The sequence below is a fragment of the Perognathus longimembris genome, chromosome 5, assembly GCF_023159225.1.
Source record: "Perognathus longimembris pacificus isolate PPM17 chromosome 5, ASM2315922v1, whole genome shotgun sequence".
NCBI lineage: Eukaryota > Metazoa > Chordata > Mammalia > Rodentia > Heteromyidae > Perognathus > Perognathus longimembris.
The window spans coordinates 69,369,998-69,382,628 of NC_063165.1; the positions used below are offsets into that span (position 1 = coordinate 69,369,998).

At 39.6% G+C, this 12,631-nt stretch overlaps 1 pseudogene; it reads left to right on the top strand.

The window, feature by feature from the left end:
• The first annotated feature begins 503 nt into the window (after positions 1-503).
• LOC125351122 lies at positions 504-1,270 on the top strand (annotated as a pseudogene).
• The last annotated feature ends 11,361 nt before the right edge of the window (positions 1,271-12,631 follow it).

A 12,631-nucleotide genomic window follows, 5' to 3' on the forward strand; every position in this document is an offset into this window, starting at 1 on the left:
GGACTTATTACAGTGAAATGAAACAGATTCAACTTTAAGATATGTAAACTAAATAATAATTCAATTAAAAGCAATTTTAAGGGCAGCTTCTCTACAAATACTGAAGCACACTGTGACAGGGTTGTTAAGGAAAAAATAGCTGGGCATTGGTGACTCACACTTGTAATCCTAGCTATTCAGGAGGCTGAGATCTGAGGATTGAGGTTCAAGGACAGCCTGGACAGGAAAGTCCATGAGATTCTTATCTCCAATTAACCAAGAGAAAACCAGAAGTGGTGCTCTGGCTCAAGTGGCAGAATGGTAGTCTTGAACCGAAGAGCTTATAGACAGCACCCAGGCCCAGAGTTCAAGCCCCATGACCGGCAAAAAATAAACAAACAAAATACCCTTTTCTGCTACTTTGAAATATAACAGAGTATGGAAAACTTAAATGAACACTTGTGTTAGGATTATGATTGTACTGTTATCCTCACATATCTAAATAAAAGGGAAAATAGTTACTAATGTGTCCCAATTGTTCTAAAAACATAAAGAAACCTGACCAGAAAACATGGGGAGTTTTACAGAAAAAAGCAATCCATCTGGGGCATAGCAGAAGAGCACTCATCAACTTACGTCCTCCTTCCATGGTGCTTCAGAAGCAAGATGCCCTGAATGATTTTACCCATGAAGTCCTACACACATCCAGACTGACTCCTATGAAAGTATGGCAAAAGACACACCTACTGGGGCCCTGCCAAGAGACCCTCAACACTTATGGTTGACAGCCTGTTAAATCAGCTCTCCACCCTGGCAGGACCATTGTCCAGTTTGCTACCTGAAAACCCAAAACCTTCATCCCCTGATGTGGTTCCCTGCTGGGATGAAAAGCCTTTCATGATTCAGGAGTCCTCTGCCCAGGCAGTAGTTTCTGCTGTGTCAGCAACTATTCCTCAGTGCTCCTCTCCCACAAGCCCTGAGCCAAGGCCATTACATAGTCAGAGGAAGGACAGTCTAGTGGCAGGGCGGAGCATTGAACCCAGTGCCCACACTGCTACTCCCAGCATAGGAAACAGCCAGCCAAGTCCTCTAGCCCCAATGCTGTAAGTCCAGGATCCTCAGCTTCTACACTATTGCCAGCACTGTGACATGTCCATTGCAGACAATATCCTTTACAGATTCATACGGGATGTCATGGCCATGAGAATCCTTTCCAGTGTAGTACATGTGGATGCAGATGTAAAAACAAGTAAGATTTTTGCCTGCAAGAAGGGAACATAATCCGCATTGAAAACAGTCTCATGGACTTGTTTTGGCTGTTTGGGGCTTTGTAGTTTGGTTTTTGTTTGTGGTCATCCCTAATAAGGTAGATGCTAACTTAAAGTCTATCCAATAGTGTGTTCATACCCCATAGCATAGGAGTAGATCGGTTGGATAATGTTTTTCTCTACTGGGTCTTGTTTGTACATGTGTCGGGGACAGAGGCTGGGCAGAAACAGTATCCTCCTGGGATTGGTGGGAAAACTGAGGCTCAGAAATGTGAATAGAGCAAGGTTAATGGCTACTAAGAAACAACACTGGGCCAAGAACTTAGACTTCCTCTCTTAAGGTGATTACATTAATTACTACCATTCCATAGGGCCTTGATGGGGAAAAGGCACCTTTCTCAAAGTCTAAGACTTCCTTGCCCTCTGGTAAGAGCATGAACTATGTCAAGCACCCACAGCATTCATTCTGTAAATCACCATATATTGCAAGAATTGTGGGTTCTCATCTCTTGTTTCTTATACAATTGCCTGTGCTTACTCACCAGAGCAACCCCTGCCCCCCACCAAGAACAGACATGATATTGTTTGACAAATAGCAAATTTAAATGACAAATTTAATTGATTCTGGCTTCTCATGCATTTTTTATTACAGTGAAAAAAGTTAAATGTATACAAGCACCTAAGGAATGTAACTTTACATGGAATAAGGTGATGTATAAAGGTGATTGTGGTCTGGTTGTCGTGGCTCATGCCTTTAGTCCTCGCTACTCAGGAGGCTGAGATCTGTGGATCCAGATTTGAAACCAGCCTTGAGGAGAAAGATCATGAGACTCTTGTTTCCAGTTAATCATCCAAAAGCCAGAAGTAGAGCCGTGGCTCAAGTGGTAGAGCACTAGCCTTCACCAAGAAAGCTAAGGGACAGTACTCAGGTTTTGAGTTCAAGCTTCAGTGCTGACACAAGAAAGACAAAAGTGACTTGTATCTTCTTTTCCCTGTCACATTGATTCTTTTATATATCATCAACACAGTAGAGTCTACCACCTTTTCCTAGGATTTGCAAATGAAAAAAATAACTCTTGGATAGTAGCCTGAAATCTTTTGTGAGCATTAAATATTTGTGAGAATATGATGGATATAATGGGTTTGTATACAAACAAAGGATAAAAAAGAGTTCATTTTTTTCTTTTATTGTGAACCTATTTGCCTCCACTGTGCTGGAATATGTGCCTTTCTGTCTGCAATCTGGAGTGAACACTAAGGAGAGGAGAGTAAGTACTCTGATGCCAGGTAATGTTGGGGCTAGGGGATGAAAGTAAGTGACATCTGAGCAAAGCAGGAGACAGCTCCTGAACAGGCTCATAGACAGCCCAAGGTAGTGGCCACTTCACTAGGTTGGTGCAGGCGGAGTGCTGGGCTGAGCTTAGGGTGGTGGACGGGGAGTCAGGGCTGAGACTGTGAAGGGCTACTGACATGGGGTTTGTGTGTTCTTTGTACTGACACTGAAGTACTCAGATGCAGAGAACTAAAACCTGTTTGGTCACCACTAGCTATGTGCTAGACATACAAAACAAAAGCAAAAAGATCTTCCTTTCCATTGCTAGATACATTAATTACAAAGCTCTTCAGAGTAATAAAAACATTTTCTTGAATTCTGAAGATGTTAACACAGCTGTTTACAAATGCCATAAATCTTCAAGTAAAATGGAAAACTAAGCTCTGATTTATCTGGCTGTGTGAGCATTCTGAAAATAAAAAAAGATGGGTTGACACTACTGCTGATATTTTAAATGGGAGTTAGAATCTGTTTCCAGCTGAATGCACATGTAAGTCTCTGTCTCAGATTATTTATGCATCATGTAGTTCTTGGCTGAATCTTAGCCATTTGTCTGTTTAATTCAGAGCCCCAAGTGGAACTATATTCTTGCCATCCCCTCATCTGTTCTCTAGCACTGGCAGCAGGTGCGAGAGGCTAATGCCTGCACATCAGGGTTATGTGGTAAGCGGCTCTTGCTCTGTGGGATCCCCTCCCTGGGCTTCCTCAGTAACCAGCTCCGATAGCTGTTGATACTTGGATTCAGACAGGAAAGTTTCTTCTTGTCATGTAACTGCCTTATTATTTGAGGGATGGGAACCACAGTTGTGCCCTCTTAGCTTTCAGTTTGCCATATTATTCAGTCTTTTACTTCCTGAAGATTTTGTGGAAAAACCCTCACTCCTCTCACTCTCTTACTCCTGGGGTATCCTGTGGACATCTTGTCTCTACAAGCTGACTCTTTTGGGTGAAGAAATAGATGCACAGTTACAGTATCTATACCATATTACCTTCAGCTGTGTTAATTTTTAAACAATTATGATTGTCCATGGTTTAATGACACAACATCTTTTGGAAGAACTTTTTTGGACAATGAGTTGTGACTCATCAGTGAGTGACGTCCAGCATCTAAAGAAGATAAAATGGACAAAATTAACATATTGTAAAATAGAAGACATTGATATAAGAGGTAACTTGTTATAGATGCACAGGTGTGTACTGAGCCACATTACAAAATGTATTTGGTTACTACCTCATGATTAAATGAGAGAAGTGATGCAATGCATGATACAAAAGTAGAATAGGACAACTTCCCTGTTAAGGCACTTAGGCATCAGTTGGAAGGGAAAATATGTATATACTAATTACTAATAGCAAAATATGTGGTGATGGATTATTCAAGGTGAGATCATGCATATATAGAAAAATTAAAGTCATACTCTTTTTTGGTATTCACCACTCATTTACTGTCATCTCTCCTGTCCTCTCCTGTTCTTTCCTCTCCTCTCCTGTCCTGTCCTCTCCTCTTCTATTTTCCTTCATTTCTTTTACTTTATGCTGGTACTGGGGCTTGAACTCAGGGCCATGAAACCCTTGCTTGGCTTTTTCATTCAAGGGGTGCTCTACAACTTGATCCAGATATCCACACCAGGCATTTTGGTGGTTGACTAGACATAAGAATCTCATGGACTTTTCTGCCCAGGCTGGCTATGAAACACAACCATCAGCTCTCAGCCTCTTTCTTGTACAGCTAGGATTTCAGACAAGAGCCACTGACAGTTGGCTGCAATTATTCGATCTAAAGGTATATGTTATGCCCTCTCTTAAGATTTTGAAGATAAGGACCTACTTTGTTTGGAATCCTTGGGGCCTGAGCAGAGCAGGGGCTTCATAATTTAAGAAATGAGTGAAAGGAGGGATGAGGAAAGCTTGTTTCCATATAAAGGACATTATTCTTATATGTAAGACATATTTTGAATCCAGTGAAACATAAGCAGCTGTTTCATTTTATGCCTGTTCTTCCTTTTAAGAAGGAATCATTCTGTTGTCTGTGAACGAACCTGAATAATCCATAGAAGTTTCCCAAGGAAGCATGGAAGATGGGAAGTTATCGCTGTTCCTCCTTTCCTGTCTTCACTTGTCTGGAGTCCTTTTCCAGCAGCATTTCCAAGGATGAGCTAAAAAATTTGTAGATGAATTGGGCCAAATTAACCTTAATAGCATTATGTTAGACACATGTCCTTTCAAGATCTTAACCTTATGAGCAGCATTGTCTCAACCAAGTCACTGGTGTTGACTTAAAAGAAAAGCCAACACTTTATGAATCAAAAGGCTTTTCAGAACTGTTTAACAGTTTTCAACTTTAATATTTATGTGAAAGTATTTTGTAAAATTCTTATGATTTCACAGAAACTGCCTTGTAGCTTTTGCTATATAGTGTTTCTATTTACATTGTGCCAGGTGAATTATTTAATCAAAGGTGCACAAATAATGGATGCAACCTTTCATATTTCAGTGGCTAAAATGATTGCATTATTAAAATAATCAAGGAGGAGAAGCAAGATTTTCTTTGCTGTCTAGACACATCAAGAAACAACACTCAGAATTCCAAATATGGGAGAAAATGATGGATGGGATAACAATGCTTTCAAACACATGCACACATTACCTTACTTATGTAACTGTAACCCCCCTGCTCATCACCTTTTCAATAAAGATACGAAAACCAAATAAAGAAAAAGTAGAAAGAAAAGAAATTACACTCAGAAATTTGGCTGAGGTATTTTTTTTTTTTTGGCCAGGCATGGGGCTCGAACTCAGGGCCTGGGTGATGTTGCTGTGTATTTTTGCTCAAGGCTAGTAGTGCTCTACCACTTTGCTCAACAGCTCCACTTTTGGTTTTCTGGTGGTTAATTGGAGATAAGAGTCTAACGGACTTTCCTGTCTGGGCTGGTTTCAAATCATCATCCTCAGCTCTCAGCCTCATTAGTAGCTAAGATTACAGGTATGAGCCTCTTTCTTCCTTCCTTCCTTCCTTCCTTCCTTCCTTCCTTCCTTCCTTCCTTCCTTCCTTCCTTCCTTTCTTTCTTTCTTTTTCTTTCTTTCTTTCTTTCTTTCTTTCTTTCTTTCTTTCTTTCTTTCTTTCTTTCTTTCTTTCTTTCTTTCTCTCTCTTTCTCTTTCTTCTTCTTCTTCTTCTTCTTCTTCTTCTTCTTCTTCTTCTTCTTCTTCTTCTTCTTCTTCTTCTTCTTCCTCTTCCTCTTCTTCTTCTTCTTCTTCTTCTTCTTCTTCTTCTTCTTCTTCTTCTTCTTCTTCTTCTTCTTCTTCTTCTTCTTCTCCTCCTCCTCCTCCTCCTCCTCCTCCTCCTCCTCCTCCGCCTTCTTCTTCTCCTCCTCCTTCTTCCCCCCTCTCCTCCTTCTTCCTCCTCCTCCTCCTTCTTCTTCCTCCTCCTCCTCCTTCTTCTTCCTCCTCCTCCTTCTTCCTCCTCCTCCTTCTGCTTTCTCCTCCTCCTTCTCCTTCTTCCTCCTCCTTCTTCTCTTTCTCCTCCTCCTCCTCCTTCTTCCTCCTCCTCCTTCTTCTCTTTCTCCTCCTCCTCCTCCTTTTCTTCCTCTTCCCTCCTCCCCTTCCTCCTCCTCTTCCTCCTCCTACCTCTTCCTCTTTCTCCTCCTTCTCCTTCTCCCCCTCCTCCTCCTCTTCCTTCTTTTCCTCCTCTCCCCTCTTCCTCCTCCTCCTTCTCCTCCCCCCTCCTCCTATTAATCATGGGGCTTGAACTCAGAACCTGGGTACTATCCCTGAGCATTTTCACTGAAGGCTAGTGCTCTATCGCTTTAAGCCACAGTGAAACTTCCTGGCCTGAGATTTTTAAGTTTATTTCTTGCTATTAAAATTCAATTTATTGATTTTTAAAAACCTCAACATGTTCTTTGAACAAATATCTATTAGTTATCTAATATTTTGGCAAAATCTGAGCTAAATGCTAGCCATATGAATGCCAGGGTCTGCTTTCCCAGAGGAGGTTGCATTTAAAAGAGCATGCGAGCTGGGTTCCAGTGGCTCACATCTGTACCTCTAGTCACGCAGGAGACATTCCCAGCCCTCAGCATTCTTCTTATAGGAAAAATTGTAAAAGAAAATGTGAAGAAAAAAGGTATTTTATATTGCTCATCCATCCTTTCTTTTATGATAGTTATTTTAATTTAAATCAAAATGAGCATATGGTAACATATACTAAGAATTTCAAATGTTACCATAGATTTGGAGATTTCCTTGAAAATGAGATTACAAAGAGTATACTATTATTGTAGTCTCTTCTGATACATGAATTTGATGAGTCAATGCAACCTGTAATATTTTTGCCCGAGTTTGGGTCTTCTAAACTTACTCATTGAAAAAATAACTTTGAAGAATTTAAGTGTTGGAAGTTACCTACTAGTACTTGGCATCCATTCTCCTTTCCCATGTCCTTTCCTAAATTGTGAGAACTGAAGAGGGTAATGCTATCAAACCTAGGATGGGTGATCTTGAAGCTGTTGGAGGTGGAAGCTATTGCAGGTGGAGATCCCTTCACTTATCTGCTCTTTCTTGCTTTTTCTAAAATTTTTGTAGGTACATAGTTTTCATTTTTCATCTTTTTTATGACTGAGATGCCTAGAAAGGTTTTGGTTTTCGAAACTGAATTTTAAATGATTTCATTTTATATTATTCAGTTTAGTTATACAAAAGACTTGTTTTTATTTACTCAACTGAAATATTTCAGTAAAATATGAGAGCTGAGACATTTTCTTTCAATGGTGGAGAGCGTAAGGAGACCAGGGGGCCAGAGGAGAGTGTCTGTGAAGACGCATTCATTCTACATAAAACCTTTAACACTTAGGACATTGAAAGTAGGATAAAACTCTCATTTTCTCCCCTATCTCTCTCTCTCCCCATTGAAATTCCTATTTTTCTCTATACCTATATTAGTTACTTTTTGTTGCTGTGACGGACAAAGTATCTGAGGAAACAAAATAGACAGGTCCATTATTTGTTTTTGGCTCACAGTTTCCAAAGTATAGTCCTTGGCTCCAATGATTCAGGATGTGGCTGATACAGGACACAGTGGTAGTGGGAGCATGCTGCCAAGGTTTTTTACCACATGTTGGAATGGGGGAGGGAGGGAGGGAGGTAGGAGGGAGAGAGGGAGGAGGGGGAGAGAGAGAGAGAGAGAGAGAGAGAGAGAGAGAGGCAGAGAAGAGGGGAGGGAGAGGGAGAGAGAATCAGGGATAAACTCCTAAAGCATGATTCCAGTGACCTACTTCCTCCAAACAGAGAAAATTGAGAGAGATAATGAGTAATCAGAGAAGAGGAAAAGTTCTTCTAAGGCATCTTTAACTAGTTCTATCTTTGTTTCCTGCATGAGTTGTTTTTAGAGCAATACTAGCTGTGCTCTCCTTTCTAATCTGTACTAGTGACTTCTCTAGATGAGAAAGGTTCAGCCCAAATACTAAGCAATGTGCTGATATGAGCTTCTCCAAACAAGCATTTTGAGTGGAAGTAGACAAATGGGGATACATGACACCCACTCTCCCCTCACCATTATATGCATATATCTTAGACAAAATTTAGTTCAGCACATCCTGTTAGGCTGATGTGTGTGGATGTGTGTTCTACAGTGAACAATCAACCTTTCAGAATTACCCTCTCCCCTCTTTTGTAGATAGAGGCAGGGATACAGAAAGCATCCAGACCGTGTCGACATTCCTAGAGTCTCATGGTTTTAAAAAGGTCAGAAGCTATGCAGGTTTCCTGGTGATCACAGTGATTCCTTTGGGATAATTGGACTTGATCTTTCTAGGCTTTCACTTGGCCTTATGGAATGATCATTTATTTCCACAATTTTCTACTCCACATATTTGGAATTAAACTCAGCATGCTGTTTTTCTTAACTCAAAGGTCAGATTTTCAATTTGATTATTTTACTAGAATTATCACTCAATGACATCTCTATTTTCTATAAATATTGATTTCTCTAATCTCTTGTTCTCTAAATATATCTCAAACCTAATAACTCTTATAGCAGTCTTTTATGCCAGAATTGAATTTTGATGATGTTAAATTATATTTGGAGGACCTAGAGGACTCTGTTTATCTGCTAAAAGTTTTGTTTCACACCCAAAATGCTTTGGGGGCTCACAATAAGAAACATTTATGAAATTTACTTCAAAAGTGTATTACAAGTGGTTTTATATTTCTTACAGCTTTGTAAGAATGGAAGGAGCAGTTTATTTCTGCACATTTCCAAATATTTGGAAATTAAAAATATTAGGTTTTAAAAAATATTTCCCTATTTAGTCCAATTGAAAGAATCTGCAATTACCATATACTTTCAAGGAGCTATAGTTTTGAAGCAGGCTGGTTGTTCTAAAGAGTCAGAGCAGATGTCTCAGGCTGACCACGGACACAGACAGTAAGGCTTACTTGAATAAGCTTCAGGAGAAACAAAATGAACTGGAAATCCTTCCTTCTGGATGTCTCACAAACTTCAATGTACTTTTGTGCTCTGTATCTCCATGACCTCCATTGACCCCAGTTCCATCATCTCAGTAATCCCCCCTTTTATTTCAAAAAGAAATTTTGTCAAATCACATTCTGTAAGACATGTGCTTTTGGATTGGAAAAGACCAAAAGACTGAGCTAGATAGAATGGCTTTTGAGTTGACTTGAAAAAATATTTTTGCAAAATAACAAAAGAAGAGATGCTTTTGGTCCCCTTGAGCCCTTAAAGATCAAATGTTACCACTCACACAAAGTCCTCACAAATAGCCCTGATAATAACCTATTTCCAGAACACCACAGAGATTCTAAATGTTAACTGCCCACAGTTTTGTTCCTTCTTTCATTTCCTAGTGGAGTGAAGATCATTAATCAATCCCTCACAAATATGGACATTAATGTGACACCAAGAGCCTTTATGACTGGAATAATATTTTGGAGGATGGAATATTGAGTAAAGTCTGTGTGTGTGTGTGTGTGTGTGTGTGTGTATGTGTGTGTAACATCCTTATAATAATAGTGTCTAAATTTATGGTGTTATGTAAAGACTGTGTTCTGAGTTTTCTACAGGAATCCCAGTATTCTACAGGAAATTAGGAATGTGTTTTTCCATTCTATCTTGATAATTTTCTTTTTTCCATCTATGTGTGTGTGTCTGTGAGAGAGAGAGAGAGAGAAAGAGAGAGAGAGAGAGAGAGAGATGTAGATAGAGAGGGGGCTTATGAGGATTGAACTCAGGGCCTGAGCTTTTTTTTTATTCAAGGCTAGCATTCTACCCATTGAAACAAAGCTTCTTGCTTCATTTGATAGTTAAGTGGAGAAAAAGGTCTTATGAGTTTTCCTGCCTGGGTTGGCTTTGAACCATGATCCTCAAATCCTGTGTAGCTAGGATTATAGACATGAGCCATTGATGATTCATTTTCTTAATCATAGATGACTAGTCTTCACATTCTTCTTTTTTTTTTTTTTGGCCAGTCCTGGGCCTTGGACTCAGGGCCTGAGCACTGTCCCTGGCTTCTTTCCGCTCAAGGCACTCTGCCACCTGAGCCACAGCGCCCCTTCTGGACGTTTTCCATATATGTGGTGCTGGGGAATTGAACCGAGAGCTTCATGTGTAGGAGGCAAGAACTCTTGCCACTAGGCCATATTCCCAGCCCTCACATTATTCTTATTTTAATAAATTGATTACAAAGCAATTCAGCAACTGAGCTAGCAAACCCTATAAAATGAAACAAGGTAAGAGTGTTGAAGAATATAGTTTCCATTCAAATGGAGTTGCTGAGTTGGGGAAGTTGGATAGAAGAGTGTGGAGAAAATTTGATTCTGGATATGTATATTTAGGACTCATCAGGGTGATGTTTAAAGCATGTGATAGAATAGTCTTCTAGTATTTGGTGTAGATAGGGAAGAAAAGAGACTCAAAGACTGATTCCCCAGGGTACATTGGAATTCAGAGATAAAGACAAGAAAGAAAATACAACAAAATATGGCAGAGACAATGGTCAAGGTCTTGGGAGGACAAACGAAGAGTGTACTTTATTCTTATTCTTAGAGCTAGTTGGGAGAACTGCTTCAGCAGGCCCAAAGCAAGTGTGGAGGGCTTAGTAACCAAGTAAGGGGCACAAAAGAACTTCCCATGGGAGATCTTGCAAAAAGCAATTTCCATAAAAAAGTCCGTCTTTCTACGTTGTTAAAATTGGATGGAATCATGTAAGTTGTTTTTCAATGGAAATAAACATGTTGTCTCCAGCTGATCATTAGCCTCTTTGTAATTAATTAATTAATTTCATTATTTGTGCTAGTACTGGGGCAGGACCTCAGGACCTATTACTCTTGCTTGGTTTTATTTCTCAAGGTGGGTGCTTTCCCACTTGAGTTACATGTCCTTTTCTGGCTTTTTGCTGGTTAATTGGAGATAGTAGTCTCTTGCATTTGTATCGTAGGTTTGGCTTTGAACCTCAGTCCTCAGATCTCAGCCTCCAGAGTAGCTAAGATTATAGGCATGAATCTTCAGTGCCTAGTTTACCTCGTGTGTGTGTGTGTGTGTGTGTGTGTGTGTGTGTGTGTGTGCTGTCTCTGGGGATTTGAGCCATAGCTCCACTTGTGGCTTCTTCTTTTTTTATGTGTGTGGTTAATTAAGAAATGAGTTTCACAGCCTTTCCTGCATGGACTGTCTTTGAACTACAATCTTCAAATCTTAGCCTTCTTGACTAGCTAGGATTACATGTGAGAGCCGTTGGTACCAGGTATGCTCTCTCTCTCTCTCTCTCTCTCTCTCTCTCTCTCTCTCTCTCTCTCTCTAAATGATTGGTCCTTGTATCAAAATAGACCTCTGTGCAAACATTTTGTCCTGAGTTTGGTAACTGCATTCAGACTACAGATAAAGTCAGACTTTTTTTTGTGACTAGGATTCTTGATTTAAACAAGGTTCATGTACCCAGAAGATAGCCTGTATCCGTGATGAAAAGCTGTGTAGTAAATACTGGAAATAAAATCCCAATACTGAGTGTTTTTCAAACTGCTTTCTCATTTTAATGTGCTTTATGTCCTTTGGTGCCAAAGCACTATTTTTTCATAGGTTATGTTCTAGTTAGCATTGTGGTAACAAAGTAAACTTGATTTTATAATTCTCATGATTTAAGTGGCTGTGATTTACAAAATTCTCATTCTTTAGTCTTGGGGTTGATTTTAAAAATCACAGTGGTCAGGACACAAAATTGCCATCACATGCATCCCTCCCTTACTTTCTAGATGAGCCACAATTAAGGAATTCGAGTGAGGTAATTATCCATCCTGGTATTAGAAATGTACTAAGAAATGGTCATAGCTTTTCCAAAAACACTCATGATCTTTCCTACTAAATATTGTAATTCAAATTTCCCCAGAGCTGAGGTCTGCTTAGCAGTCAAAAATAGCTCTTAATGCCATTGGTATTTTCCTACTTTCTCCTAGTTCATGTTTTAGTCCGTGTGTCAAGATGGAGGAAATGAGGTATATTTTCTCTTCTTTCCTCACTCTCACTTTGGCAGTTAGTAGGACATGTCTTTGTTTCTTCATTTGTAAAGTCAGTGAAGGGTCCCTCATTATGTGTCATCTGATTAGATTATGAGACTCATTAAGTAGACGCAAGCATCAGCTCCTTCTTTGTTATCAGGACAAAGGCTATTTGCTGTATTTGTTCTTTGAACTCTATGAGGCAATTTAGGTAGCCTACACTCCAGTAACATCAAGAGACCTGATATTAGTCTAACCAACTAAAAGTCGAAACCTTTCTTTCTAATTCTAGCTTTTCTTTCCTAAGCATTTGTTATGATAGAGCCTTTGGGTGAGCCTCTAGTACTGTTTCCCCAAACAAAGAAATTGTGGTACGAGGCAGTTGATTTTATGTATTCTCATCTCTTCTTTGTGAGATTATGAAATAATTTGTAACATACAGTGCCTGGCAGGATCAGCAAATAGGATTGATTTTCAACACATACATTATCAACCTCAGTGAATTCTAGTGTTGATCTCAAACACATCTTTAAAGAGGTGGTGGGATTT